Genomic DNA, 12062 nt, shown 5'->3' on the forward strand with positions numbered 1-12062 from the left:
TTCTCATTGACGATGAAACACAGAAATCGCATCGGAGTTAAATACAAAAGGCACAATGCCGTCTTAAGTACAAGAATAGAGACTCTTCTTACCGTCGGTGCTTTGAGCATTCCCTGTGAGACCAGTATTAGTTTCCGATACACCACTGCAGGTTCAATGTATTCCTTGGACCTTCACATTGAGGATGAAACACAGAAATCGCATCGGAATTCATTAAAAAAGGCGCAATGCCACCTTAAGTACAAGAATAGAGACTCTTCCTACTGCCGGTGCTTTGAGCATTCCCTGTGAGACCAGTATTAGTTTCTGATACACCACTGCAGGTTCAATGTATTCCTTGGACCTTCACATTGACTATGAAACACAGAAATCGCATCGGAGTTAAATACAAAAGGCACAATGCCGCCTTAAGTTCAAGAATAAAGACTCTTCTTACTGTCGGTGCTTTGAGCATTCCCTGTGAGACCAGTATTAGTTTCCGATACACCACTGCAGGTTCAATGTAATCCTTGGACCTTCACATTGACGATGATACACAGAAATCGCATCGGAGTTAAATACAAAAGGCACAATGCCGCCTTAAGTACAAGAATAGCGACTCTTCTTACTGTCGGTGCTTTGAGCATTCCCAGTGAGACCAGTATTAGTTTCTGATACACCACTGCGACTTCAATTTATTCCTTGGTCATTCACATTGACGATGAAACACAGAAATCGCATCTGAATTAAATACAAAAGGCGCAATGCCGCCTTAAGTATAATAATAGAGACTCTTCTTACAGTCGATGCTCTGAGCATTCCCTGTGAGGCCAGTATTAGTTTCTGATACACCACTGCAGGTTCATTGTATTCCTTGGACCTTCACATTGACAATGAAACACAGCAATCGCATCGGAATTAAATACAAAAGGCGCAATGCTGCCTTAAGTCCAAAAATAGAGACTCTTCTTACAGTCGGTGCTTTGAGCATTCCCTGTGAGACCAGTATTAGTTTCTGATACACCACTGCAGGTTCAATGTATTCCTTGGACCTTCACATTGACGATGAAACACAGAAATTTCATCGGAATTAAATACAAAGGGCACAATGCCGCCATAAGTACAAGAATAGAAAATCTTCTTACAGTCGGTGTTTTAAGCATTCCCTGTGAGACCAGTATTAGTTTCCGATACACCACTGCAGGTTCAATGTATTCCTTGGACCTTCACATTGACGATGAAACACAGAAATCGCATTGGAATTAAATTCAAAAGGCACTATGCCGTCTTAAGTACAGGAGTACAGACTCTTATTACAGTCGGTGCTTTGAGCATTCCCAGTGAGACCAGTATTAGTTTCTGATACACCACTGCGAGTTCAATTTATTCCTTGGTCATTCACATTGACGATGAAACACAGAAATCGCATCTGAATTAAATACAAAAGGCGCAATGCCGCCTTAAGTATAATAATAGAGACTCTTCTTACAGTCTATGCTATGAGCATTCCCTGTGAGACCAGTATTAGTTTCTGATACACCACTGCAGGTTCATTGTATCCCTTGGACCTTCTCATTGACGATGAAACACAGAAATCGAATCGGAGTTAAATACAAAAGGCACAATGCCGCCTTAAGTACAAGAATAGAGACTCTTCTTACCGTCGGTGCTTTGAGCATTCCCTGTGAGACCAGTATTAGTTTCCGATACACCACTGCAGGTTCAATGTATACCTTGGACCTTCACATTGACGATGAAACACAGAGATCTCATCGGAATTCATTACAAAAGGCGCAATGCCACCTTAAGTACAAGAATAGAGACTCTTCCTACTGTCGGTGCTTTGAGCATTCCCTGTGAGACCAGTATTAGTTTCCGATACACCACTGCAGGTTCAATGTATTCCTTGGACCTTCACATTGACTATGAAACACAGAAATCGCATCGGAGTTAAATACAAAAGGCACAATGCCGCCTTAAGTTCAAGAATAAAGACTCTTCTTACTGTCGGTGCTTTGAGCATTCCCTGTGAGACCAGTATTAGTTTCCGAAACACCACTGCAGGTTCAATGTATTCCTTGGACCTTCACATTGACGATGATACACAGAAATCGCATCGGAGTTAAATACAAAAGGCACATTGCCGCCTTAAGTACAAGAATAGCGACTCTTCTTACTGTCGGTGCTTTGAGCATTACCTGTGAGACCAGTATTAGTTTCTGATACACCACTGCAGGTTCAATGTATTCCTTATACCTTCACATTAACGATGAAACACAGAAATCGCATCGGAGTTAAATACAAAAGGCACAATACCGCCTTAAGTACAAGAATAGAGACTCTTCTTACTGTCGGTGCTTTGAGCATTCCCTGTGAGACCAGTATTAGTTTCCCATACACCACTGCCGGTTCATTGTATTCCTTGGACCTTCACATTGACGATGAAACACAGAAATCGCATCGGAATTAAATACAAACGGCACAATGCCGTCTTAAGTACAAGAATAGAAAATCTTCTTACAGTCGGTGTTTTGAGCATTCCCTGTGAGACCAGTATTAGTTTCCGATACACCACTGCAGGTTCAATGTATTCCTTGGTCCTTCACATTGACGATGAAACACAGAAATCGCATCGGAATGAAATACAAAAGGCGCAATGCCGCCTTAAGTACAAGAATAGAGACTCTTCTTACAGTCGGTGCTTTGAGCATTCCCAGTGAGACCAGTATTAGTTTCTGATACACCACTGCGAGTTCAATTTATTCCTTGGTCATTCACATTGACGATGAAACACAGAAATCGCATCTGAATTAAATACAAAAGGCGCAATGCCGCCTTAAGTATAATAATAGCGACTCTTCTTACAGTCTATGCTTTGAGCATTCCCTGTGAGACCAGTATTAGTTTCTGATACACCACTGCAGGTTCATTGTATCCCTTGGACCTTCTCATTGACGATGAAACACAGAAATCGAATCGGAGTTAAATACAAAAGGCACAATGCGCCTTAAGTACAAGAATAGAGACTCTTCTTACCGTCGGTGCTTTGAGCATTCCCTGTGAGACCAGTATTAGTTTCCGATACACCACTGCAGGTTCAATGTATACCTTGGACCTTCACATTGACGATGAAACACAGAAATCTCATCGGAATTCATTACAAAAGGCGCAATGCCACCTTAAGTACAAGAATAGAGACTCTTCCTACTGTCGGTGCTTTGAGCATTCCCTGTGAGACCAGTATTAGTTTCTGATACACCACTGCAGGTTCAATGTATTCCTTGGACCTTCACATTGACTATGAAACACAGAAATCGCATCGGAGTTAAATACAAAAGGCACAATGCCGCCTTAAGTTCAAGAATAAAGACTCTTCTTACTGTCGGTGCTTTGAGCATTCCCTGTGAGACCAGTATTAGTTTCCGAAACACCACTGCAGGTTCAATGTATTCCTTGGACCTTCACATTGACGATGATACACAGAAATCGCATCGCAGTTAAATACAAAAGGCACATTACCGCCTTAAGTACAAGAATAGCGACTCTTCTTACTGTCGGTGCTTTGAGCATTACCTGTGAGACCAGTATTAGTTTCTGATACACCACTGCAGGTTCAATGTATTCCTTCTACCTTCACATTAACGATGAAACACAGAAATCGCATCGGAGTTAAATACAAAAGGCACAATACCGCCTTAAGTACAAGAATAGAGACTCTTCTTACTGTCGGTGCTTTGAGCATTCCCTGTGAGACCAGTATTAGTTTCCCATACACAACTGCCGATTCATTGTATTCCTTGGACCTTCACATTGACGATGAAACACAGAAATCGCATCGGAATTAAATACAAACGGCACAATGCCGTCTTAAGTACAAGAATAGAAAATCTTCCTACAGTCGGTGTTTTGAGCATTCCCTGTGAGACCAGTATTAGTTTCCGATACACCACTGCAGGTTCAATGTATTCCTTGGTCCTTCACATTGACGATGAAACACAGAAATCGCATCGGAATTAAATACAAAAGGCGCAATGCCGCCTTAAGTACAAGAATAGTGACTCTTCTTGCAGTCGGTGCTTCGAGCATTCATTGTGAGACCAGTGTTAGTTTCTGATACACCACTGCAGGTTCATTGTATTCCTTGGACCTTCACATTGACGATGTAACACAGAAATCGCATCGGAATTAAATACAAAAGGCACAATGCTGTCTTAAGTACAAGAATAGAGACTCTTTTTACAGTCGGTGCCATGAGCATTCCCTGTGAGACCAGTATTAGTTTCAGATACACCACTGCAGGATCAATGTATTCCTTGGACCTTCACATTAACGATGAAACACAGAAATCGCATCGTAATTAAATACAAAAGGCACAATGCCGCCTTGAGTGCAAGAAGAGTGAGATTTCTTAGAGTCTGTGATTTGATCCTTTCATGTGAGACCAGTATTAGTTTGCGATACACCACTGCAGGTTCAATGTATTCCTTGGACATTCACATTGACGATGAAACACAGATATAGCAACGGAATTAAATACAAAAGGCACAATGACGCCTTAAGTCCAAGAAGAGTGTGACTTCTTAGAGTCTGTGATTTGATCCTTTCCTGTGAGACCAGTATTAGTTTCCGATACACCACTGCAGGTTCAATGTATTTCATGGACCATCACATTGACGATGAAACACAGAAATCGCATCCTAATTAAATACAAAAGGCACAATGCCGCCTTAAGTGCAAGAAGAGTGAGACTTTTTAGAGTCTGTGCTTTGATCCTTTCCTGTGAGACCAGTATAAGTTTCCGATACACCACTGCAGGTTCAATGTATTTCTTGGACCTTCACATTGACGATGAAACATCGAAATCGCATCGGAATTAAATACCAAAGGCAAAATTCCGCCTTAAGTACAAGAATAGAGACTCTTCTTACAGTCGGTGCTTTGAGCATTCCCTGTGAGACCTGTATTAGTTTCCGATACACCACTGCAGGTACAATGTATTCCTTGGACCTTCACATTGACGATGATACATAGAAATTGCATCGGAATTAAATACAAAAGGCACAATGCCGCCTTAAGTACAAGAATATAGACTCTTCTTACAGTCGGTGTTTTGAGCATACCCTGTGAGACCAGTATTAGGTTCCGATGTACCACTGCAGGTTCAATGTATTCCATGGACATACACATTGACGATGATACACAGAAATCGCATCGGAATTAAATACAAAAGGCACAATGCCGCGTAAGTACAAGAATAGAGACTCTTCTTACAGTCGGTGCTTTGAGCATTCCCTCTGAGACAAGTATTAGTTTCCGATTCACCCCTGCAGGTTCAATGTATTCCTTGGATATACACATTGACGATGAAACACAGAAATCGCATCGGAATTAAATTCAAAAGGCACAATGCCGCCTTAAGTACAAGAATAGAGACTTTTCTTACAGTCGGTGCTTTGAGCGTTCCCTGTGAGACCAGTATTAGTTTCCGATACACCACTGCGGGTTCAATGTATTCCTTGGACCTTCACATTGACAATGAAACACAGAAATCGCATCGGAATTAAATACAAAAGGCTCAATGCAACCTGAAGTGCAAGAAGAGGGAGACGTCTTAGAGTCTGGGTTTAGATCAATTCCTGTGAGACCACTATTAGTTTCCGATGCACCACTGCAGGTTCAGTGTATTCCTACGACATACTTATTGACGATGAAACACAGAAATCGCAACGGAATTAAATGCAAAAGGCACAATGCCGTCTTAAGTACAAGAATAGAGACTCTTCCTACAGTCGGTGCTTAGGGCATTACCTGTGAGACCAGTATTAGCTTCCGATACACCACTGCAGGTTCAATGTTTTCCTTGGACATACACATTGACGATGAAACACAGAAATCGCATCGGAATTAAATACAAAAGGCACAATGCCGCCTTAAGTACAAGAATAGAGACTCTTCTTACAGTCGGTGTTTGAGCATTCTCTTTGAGACCAGTATTAGTTTCCGATACACCACTGCAGGTTCAATGTATTCCTTGGACGTACACGTTGGCGATGAAAAACTGAAATTAGATCGGAATTAAATACAAAAGGCACAATGCCGCCTTAAGTGCAAGAAGAGTGAGACTTCTTAGAGTCTGTGCTTTGATCCTTTCCTGTGAGACCAGTATTAGTTTCCGATACACCACTGCAGTTTCAATGTATTCCTTGGACCTTCATATTGACGATGAAACACAGAAATCGCATCGGAATTAAATACAAAAGGCACAATGCCGCCTTAAGTGCAAGGAGAGTGAGACTTCTTGGAGTCTGTGCAATGATCCTTTCCTGTGAGACCGGTATTAGTTTCCGATACACCACTGCTGGTTCAATGTATTCCTTGGACATACACATTGATGATGAAACACTGAAATTACATCGGAATTAAATACAAAAGCCACAATGCCGCCTTAAGTGCAAGAAGAGTGAGACTTTTTAGAGTCTGTCCTTTGATCCTTTCCTGTGAGACCAGTATTAGTTTCCGATACACCACTGCAGGTTCAATGTATTCCTTGGACATACAAATTGACGAAGCAACACTGAAATTACATCGAAATTAAATACAAAAGTCACAATGCCGCCTTAAGTGCAGGAAGAGTGAGACTTCTTAGAGTCTGTGCTTTGATCCTTTCCTGTGAGACCAGTATTAGTTTCCGATCCACCACTGCAGGTTCAATGTATTCCTTGGACCTCCACATAGACGATGAAACACAGAAATCGCATCGGAATTAAGTACAAAGGGCACAATGCCGCCTTAAGTACAAGAATAGAGACTCTTCTTACGGTCGGTGCTTTGAGCATTCCCTGTGAGACCAGTATTATATTCCGATACACCACTGCAGCATCAATGTATTCCTTTCACATACACATTGACGATGAAACACAGAAATCGCATCGGAATTAAATACAAAAGGCACAATGGCTCCTTAAGTACAAGAATAGAGACTCTTCTTACAGTCGGTGCTTTGAGCATTCCCTGCGAGACCAGTATTAGTTTCCGATACACCACTGCAGTTTCAATGTATTCCTTGGTCCTTCAGATTGACGATGAAACACAGAAATCGCATCGGAATTAAATACAAAAGGCACAATGCCGCCTTAAGTACAAGAATAGAAACTCTTCTTACAGTCGGTGCTTTGAGCATTCCCTGTGAGACCAGTATTAGTTTCCGATACACCTCAGCATGTTCAATGTATTCCTTGGACATACACATTGACGATGAAACACTGAAATCGCATCGGAATTAAATACAGAAGGCACAATACCGCCTTAAGTACAAGATTAGAGACTCTTCTTACAGTCGGTGTTTGAGCATTCCCTGTGAGACCAGTATTAGTTTACGATACACCACAGCAGGTTCAATGTATTCCTTGGACATACACATTGACGATGATACACAGAAATCGCATCGGAATAAAATACAAAAGGCACAATGCCGCCTTTAGTACAAGAATAGAGACTCGTCTTACAGTCGGTTCTTTGAGCATTCCCTGTGAGACCAGTATTAGTTTCCGATACACCACTGCAGGTTCAATGTATTCCTTGGACATACACATTGACGATGAAACACAGAAATCGCATCTGAATTAAATACAAAAGGCGCAATGCCGCCTTAAGTATAATAATAGAGACTCTTCTTACAGTCGATGCTTTGAGCATTCCCTGTGAGACCAGTATTAGTTTCTGATACACCACTGCAGGTTCATTGTATTCCTTGGACCTTCACATTGACAATGAAACACAGCAATCGCATCGGAATTAAATACAAAATGCGCAATGCTGCCTTAAGTCCAAAAATAGAGACTCTTCTTACAGTCGGTGCTTTGAGCATTCCCTGTGAGACCAGTATTAGTTTCTGATACACCACTGCAGGTTCAATGTATTCCTTGGACCTTCACATTGACGATGAAACACAGAAATTTCATCGGAATTAAATACAAAGGGCACAATGCCGCCTTAAGTACAAGAATAGAAAATCTTCTTACAGTCGGTGTTTTAAGCATTCCCTGTGAGACCAGTATTAGTTTCCGATACACCACTGCAGGTTCAATGTATTCCTTGCACCTTCACATTGACGATGAAGCACAGAAATCGCATCGGAATTAATTACAAAAGGCGCAATGCCACCTTAAGTACAAGAATAGAGACTCTTCCTACTGTCGGTGCTTTGAGCATTCCCTGTGAGACCAATATTAGTTTCTCATACACCACTGCAGGTTCAATGTATTCCTTGGACCTTCACATTGACTATGAAACACAGAAATCGCATCGGAGTTAAATACAAAAGGCACAATGCCGTCATAAGTACAAGAATAGAGACTCTTCTTACAGTCGGTGCTTTGAGCATTCCCAGTGAGACCAGTATTAGTTTCTGATACACCACTGCGAGTTCAATTTATTCCTTGGTCATTCACATTGACGATGAAACACAGAAATCGCATCTGAATTAAATACAAAAGGCGCAATGCCGCCTTAAGTATAATAATAGAGACTCTTCTTACAGTCTATGCTTTGAGCATTCCCTGTGAGACCAGTATTAGTTTCTGATACACCACTGCAGGTTCATTGTATTCCTTGGACCTTCTCATTGACGATGAAACACAGAAATCGAATCGGAGTTAAATACAAAAGGCACAATGCCGCCTTAAGTACAAGAATAGAGACTCTTCTTACCGTCGGTGCTTTGAGCATTCCCTGTGAGACCAGTATTAGTTTCCGATACACCACTGCAGGTTCAATGTATACCTTGGACCATCACATTGACGATGAAACACAGAAATCGCATCGGAATTCATTACAAAAGGTGCAATGCCACCTTAAGTACAAGAATAGAGACTCTTCCTACTGTCGGTGCTTTGAGCATTCCCTGTGAGACCAGTATTAGTTTCTGATACACCACTGCAGGTTCAATGTATTCCTTGGACCCTCACATTGACTATGAAACACAGAAATCGCATCGGAGTTAAATACAAAAGGCACAATGCCTCCTTAAGTACAAGAATAAAGACTCTTCTTACTGTCGGTGCTTTGAGCATTCCCTGTGAGACCAGTATTAGTTTCCGAAACACCACTGCAGGTTCAATGTATTCCTTGGACCTTCACATTGACGATGATACACAGAAATCGCATCGGAGTTAAATACAAAAGGCACATTGCCGCCTTAAGTACAAGAATAGCGACTCTTCTTACTGTCGGTGCTTTGAGCATTCCCTGTGAGACCAGTATTAGTTTCCGATACACCACTGCAGGATCAATGTATTCCTTGGACCTTCACATTGACGATGAAACACAGAAATCGCATCGTAATTAAATACAAAAGGCACAATGACGCCTTAAGTCCAAGAAGAGTGTGACTTCTTAGAGTCTGTGATTTGATCCTTTCCTGTGAGACCAGTATTAGTTTCCGATACACCACTGCAGGTTCAATGTATTCCATGGACCTTCACATTGACGATGAAACACAGAAATCGCATCCTAATTAAATACAAAAGGCACAATGCCGCCTTAAGTGCAAGAACAGTGAGACTTTTTAGAGTCTGTGCTTTGATCCTTTCCTGTGAGACCAGTATAAGTTTCCGATACACCACTGCAGGTTCAATGTATTTCTTGGACCTTCACATTGACGATGAAACATAGAAATCGCATCGGAATTAAATACCAAAGGCAAAATGCCGCCTTAAGTACAAGAATAGAGACTCCTCTTACAGTCGGTGCTTTGAGCATTCCCTGGGAGACCTGTATTAGTTTCCGATACACCACTGCAGGTACAATGTATTCCTTGGACCTTCACATTGACAATGAAACACAGAAATCGCATCGGAATTAAATACAAAAGGCTCAATGCAACCTGAAGTGCCAGAAGAGTGAGACGTCTTAGAGTCTGGGTTTAGATCATTTCCTGTGAGACCACTATTAGTTTTCGATGCACCACTGCAGGTTCAATGTATTCCTACGACATACTTATTGACGATGAAACACAGAAATCGCAACGGAATTAAATGCAAAAGGCACAATGCCGTCTTAAGTACAAGAATAGAGACTCTTCCTACAGTCGGTGCTTAGAGCATTCCCTGTAAGACCAGTTTTAGCCTCCGATACACCACTGCAGGTTCAATGTTTTCCTTGGACATACACATTGACGATGAAACACAGAAATCGCATCGGAATTAAATACAAAAGTCACAATGCCGCCTTAAGTACAAGAATAGAGACTCTTCTTACAGTCGGTGTTTTGAGCATTCTCTTTGAGACCAGTATTAGTTTCCGATACACCACTGCAGGTTCAATGTATTCCTTGGACGTACACGTTGGCGATGAAAAACTGAAATTAGATCGGAATTAAATACAAAAGGCACAATGCCGCCTTAAGTGCAAGAAGAGTGAGACTTCTTAGAGTCTGTGCTTTGATCCTTTCCTGTGAGACCAGTATTAGTTTCCGATACACCACTGCAGTTTCAATGTATTCCTTGGACCTTCATATTGACGATGAAACACCGAAATCGCATCGGAATTAAATACAAAAGGCACAATGCCGCCTTAAGTACAAGAATAGAGACTCTTCTTGCAGTCGGTGCTTTGAGCATTCCCTGTGAAACCAGTATTAGTTTCCGATACACCACTGCAGGTTTAATGTATTCCTTGGACCTTCACATTGACGATGAAACACAGAAATCGCATCGGAATTAAATACGAAAGGCACAATGCCGCCTTGAGTGCAAGAAGAGTGAGACTTCTTGGAGTCTGTGCTATGATCCTTTCCTGTGAGACCGGTATTAGTTTCCGATACACCACTGCTGGTTCAATGTATTCCTTGGACATTCACATTGATGATGAAACACTGAAATTACATCGGAATTAAATACAAAAGCCACAATGCCGCCTTAAGTGCAAGAAGAGTGAGACTTTTTAGAGTCTGTCCTTTGATCCTTTCCTGTGAGACCAGTATTAGTTTCCGATACACCACTGCAGGTTCAATGTATTCCTTGGACATACACATTGACGATGAAACACTGAAATTACATCGAAATTATATACAAAAGTCACAATGCCGCCTTAAGTGCAGGAAGAGTGAGACTTCTTAGAGTCTGTGCTTTGATCCTTTCCTGTGAGACCAGTATTAGTTTCCGATCCACCACTGCAGGTTCAATGTATTCCTTGGACCTTCACATTGACGATGAAACACAGAAATCGCATCGGAATTAAGTACAAAGGGCACAATGCCGCCTTAAGTACAAGAATAGAGACTCTTCTTACGGTCGGTGCTTTGAGCATTCCCTGTGAGACCAGTATTATATTCCGATACACCACTGCAGCATCAATGTATTCCTTTGACATACACATTGACGATGAAACACAGAAATCGCATCGGAATTAAATACAAAAGGCACAATGGCGCCTTAAGTACAAGAATAGAGACTCTTCTTACAGTCGGTGCTTTGAGCATTCCCTGCGAGACCAGTATTAGTTTCCGATACACCACTGCAGTTTCAATGTATTCCTTGGACCTTCAGATTGACGATGAAACACAGAAATCGCATCGGAATTAAATACAAAAGGCACAATGCCGCCTTAAGTACAAGAATAGAGACTCTTCTTACAGTCGGTGCTTTGAGCATTCCCTGTGAGACCAGTATTAGTTTCCGATACACCTCAGCATGTTCAATGTATTCCTTGGACATACACATTGACGATGAAACACTGAAATCGCATCGGAATTAAATACAGAAGGCACAATACCGCCTTAAGTACAAGATTAGAGACTCTTCTTACAGTCGGTGTTTGAGCATTCCCTGTGAGACCAGTATTAGTTTACGATACACCACTGCAGGTTCAATGTATTCCTTGGACATACACATTGACGATGATACACAGAAATCGCATCGGAATAAAAACAAAAGGCACAATGCCGCCTTTAGTACAAGAATAGAGACTCTTCTTACAGTCGGTTCTTTGAGCATTCCCTGTGAGACCAGTATTAGTTTCCGATACACCACTGCAGGTTCAATGTATTCCTTGGACATACACATTGACGATGAAACACAGAAATC

The sequence above is a fragment of the Schistocerca serialis genome, chromosome 3 (assembly GCF_023864345.2).
Source record: "Schistocerca serialis cubense isolate TAMUIC-IGC-003099 chromosome 3, iqSchSeri2.2, whole genome shotgun sequence".
Classification (NCBI taxonomy): domain Eukaryota; kingdom Metazoa; phylum Arthropoda; class Insecta; order Orthoptera; family Acrididae; genus Schistocerca; species Schistocerca serialis.